The sequence below is a fragment of the Alexandromys fortis genome, unplaced genomic scaffold (genome assembly GCF_014885135.2).
Source record: "Alexandromys fortis isolate MF-2015 unplaced genomic scaffold, M_Fortis_MF-2015_v1.1 scaffold_93, whole genome shotgun sequence".
Classification (NCBI taxonomy): Eukaryota; Metazoa; Chordata; class Mammalia; order Rodentia; family Cricetidae; genus Alexandromys; species Alexandromys fortis.
The window spans coordinates 3,979,689-3,983,037 of record NW_026067970.1 but is presented as its reverse complement, the minus strand read 5'-3'; the positions used below and the strand labels follow the sequence as shown (position 1 = coordinate 3,983,037).

At 44.8% G+C, this 3,349-nt stretch overlaps 1 pseudogene; it reads right to left on the bottom strand.

The window, feature by feature from the left end:
- Positions 1 to 2,229: 2,229 nt before the first annotated feature.
- LOC126509569 (60S ribosomal protein L13-like) lies at positions 2,230 to 2,850 on the bottom strand (annotated as a pseudogene).
- Positions 2,851 to 3,349: the final 499 nt, after the last annotated feature.

Sequence of the window (3,349 nt, the reverse complement as noted above, 5' to 3'; positions counted from 1 at the left end):
TCTGTCTTGATCTCCCAGATCCCATTTAATTCTTCCTGTCCCATTTTTCCACTTTGCCAGTTTATAACACTGCATTCTATTTCCTCTTCCTCAAAAGGTCACAACCTCCTCCATGACCCCTTACCAACTACCTAACTTTTGTGGGTAGTCCAGATGAAATACATATATCTAAAACTTAAAAGCTAACATCCACATATGAGAGAAAATACATGCTTTGTCTTTCTGGATCTGAGTTACCTCAATCAGAATGATTGTTTCCAGTTCTCCTTTTTTATTAGTTTGCTAGGAAATTTGTATGATGGATTTTGATCATACTGACTCTTTCCGGATTCATTGCCTCTTCCCAGTTCACCCAACAACTTGTGCATCTTGTGTTGCTCCTATTCTTTTAGTTAGGTGGCCTTCACTAGGGAGTGACCAAACCATCAGGAACTACATCTTAAAGGGAACGGGCTCTCTCTCCCACCTAGCAGCTATCCACCGTCAGCAGCTCCTTATCTAGGGATGGGAGTCTATTCCCCTCTCCCCTTTCCATGCAAAAATTTTGTCTGACTTGAGCCTAATCAGGTCGGATGCACTCTGAACTGTTATAAATTCATATGTATAACTTCTCTGTTACATCCAAAAGAACACTGTTATTTTTATATTCATCTTATGATCATATAGTCACTTCTGCCTCTTAATGTCTTTCTGCCCCCCTCCTACTTTTTACAATGATTCTTGAGCCTTGGGAGGAGCAGTTGTGATATAGATATAGATATAGATATCATTCAGGCATGAACAATCTCAGTCTCTGATTCTCTGCTGTGGGCCTCTACGTTAATCGCCATTTTCTGCAAAAGGAAGCTTCTCTGTGTAACATGAGGGGCTGTTTTGTTGAGGTTTTCTGTCTTGCCTGGTTCCCACAGCTATTTAGCCCCAAAGAAGATCACACAAAGGTCTCCATAAGTTATAAGCTGATTGGCCCATTAGCTCAGGCTTCTTATTAGCTCTTATGGCTTATATTAACCCATTATTCTGATCTATTTTAGCCATATTGCTCGGTACCTTTTTCAGCTGGCAGGTCACATCCTGCTTCCTTGGTGGTCTGCGCAGGACTGGGAGGAATCAACTTCCTCCTTCCCAGAATTCTCCTGTTCTCATTGTATCATTTTTACTTTCTGTCTGGTTTTCCCGCCTATACTTCCTGCCTGGCCAATCAGCATTTATTTAAAACATGATTGACAGATTACAGACAATTCTCCTGCACCATCTCTGATAAAGACTGACAGATGCATTAATCTATGGGTATAATGATAAGCCATTAGGATCTGTTTTAATACTGTGCCTATTTAGCAAAGTAATAGTAGTAAGTTCTCCACTAAGGCCTATGGTTCTTGCCCCAGCAACAGTACCAGGTATAGGTTTCAACTTACAGAACAGGCCTTAAATCCTGATTAGAAAGTGGCTTCCATGATAGCCACACCACTATTGCATCAGTGGACCTGCGATTCCAGGCTGCTCGTTGTTGTGCACTAGAGTGTTGACATCCCAGTAAGATTACTGATGTGATTCATTTTCTCCTCTGTTAGCATACATAGAACCTTTAAGCATTATGAAAGTCATCTAGTGGAGAAGAAGCCTCCAACTGTATACCGACTTGATTTATTGTCTTAGTTAGGGTTTTCTATTGCTGTGAAGAGACACCAAGACCACGGCAAGTTTTTTGTTGTTGCTGTTGTTGTTGTTGTTGCTTTTTCAAGACAAGGTTTCTCTGTGTGTAGCCATGGCAATCCTGGAACTCACTTTGTGGACCAGGCTGGCCTCAAAATCACAGAGATTGCCTGCCTCTGCCTCACAAATGCTGGGATTAAAGGCGTGAGCCACTACAGCTTTGCCTACAGTAACTCTTATAAGGAAAACATTTAATTGAGGTGGCAGCTTACAATTTCGGAGACTCAGTCCATTATCATCATGGTGGGGAGCATGGCAGCATGCAGGCAGACGTGGAGCTAGAGCTGAATGTGGTACATCTTGCAGGCAACAGGAAGTCAATTAAGATACTGGGCTTTATCCTGAGCATAGGGAACCTCAAAGCCCACCCACACAGTGACACACTCCCCCCAAGAAGACCATGCCCAATTCCACAAAGCCACGCCTCCTAAAAGTACCACTTTCTTTCTTTCTTTCTTTCTTTCTTTCTTTTTTTTTTGCTTTATGGAAAATTTATTGCAATATTCCAAAAGCACATCACTTTTTCTTCTCAACATCCTGCTCTGCAGCTTCCTTTGCCCTCTTTGCTCGGATGCCAAAGAGCCGGGCGTTGGCCCAGGCCATGAGAAGACTGGCAAAAGCCTTGAAGTTCTTCTCTTCTTCCGTAATGACTCTGGCTTTCTCCTTTTTATAAACATTCCGGATGGGCATCACAGGTCCTGTTAGCTGAGTGGCCAATTTAAGTTCTTCAGCTGAACTATCTCCCTTCTTTGGAGCGGAAGGCTTCCTGGGGGGAGCGGTACTCCTTCAGGCACTGCACGTTGGCCTGCAGGGACTCGGTGGACTTGTTTCACGTCTTGGGTCCACGGAGATGCCGATGGTGCGAGCCACCTTCTTATGGATACCAGCCACCCTGAGTTCCTCCAGGCTGAAGCCCCGGCCAGCTCGGACCTTGGTGGCACCTCACGATGGGCCTGATGGGTCCGGACGCGGGGCGCGGGGCAATGCAGCGCGCTTTCGCCTGCCGGGCCTTGCGCCTGCGGATCTTGCGTGCCGGCTGGTTGAACCAAGTATCCACTCGCCGCTGCCAGTCCTTGTGGAAGTGGGGCTTCAAGATCATGCCATTCCGGCTGGGCGCCATGGCTGCCTCCCGTGCAGGGGAACGGCCGAGCGGAAAGCTAAAAGTACCACTTTCTATGAGATTATGGGGATCAATTACATTCAAGTGGGGAATAAGCTTCTATACATACCAATCTGGCTAATCCATGCTCTATGACTCAAGTGTGTGGTGTCTTCAGCAATAGGGTCTTCCTCTCTAGTTCTGAAGGGTAATCAAGAGCATTGTCAGCAGCCTGTAATAGTTGGAGTTCTTTGTGGATGTTAACTTCCAATATCCATTATTTGTGCTTCATTTGGAATAGCATGGAAGTCAGGAAATTTGTAAAAGGCCTTGGGAGTCGGGGTTCAAGAGAAGAGAGAATCCGTGGTGTAAAGGTTTAAAGGGGAATAATAGAACAGGAAGTGTTAAGTGAGGATGAGAAGGCAGGGTAGAGAAGGGAATAGAGAGAGGGATCACCAATACTAAAGACATTTAGAAACTACAGTAGAATCTTCCTAAAATGTATGCATATACAAAGGAATACAAGTGAATTAGCTT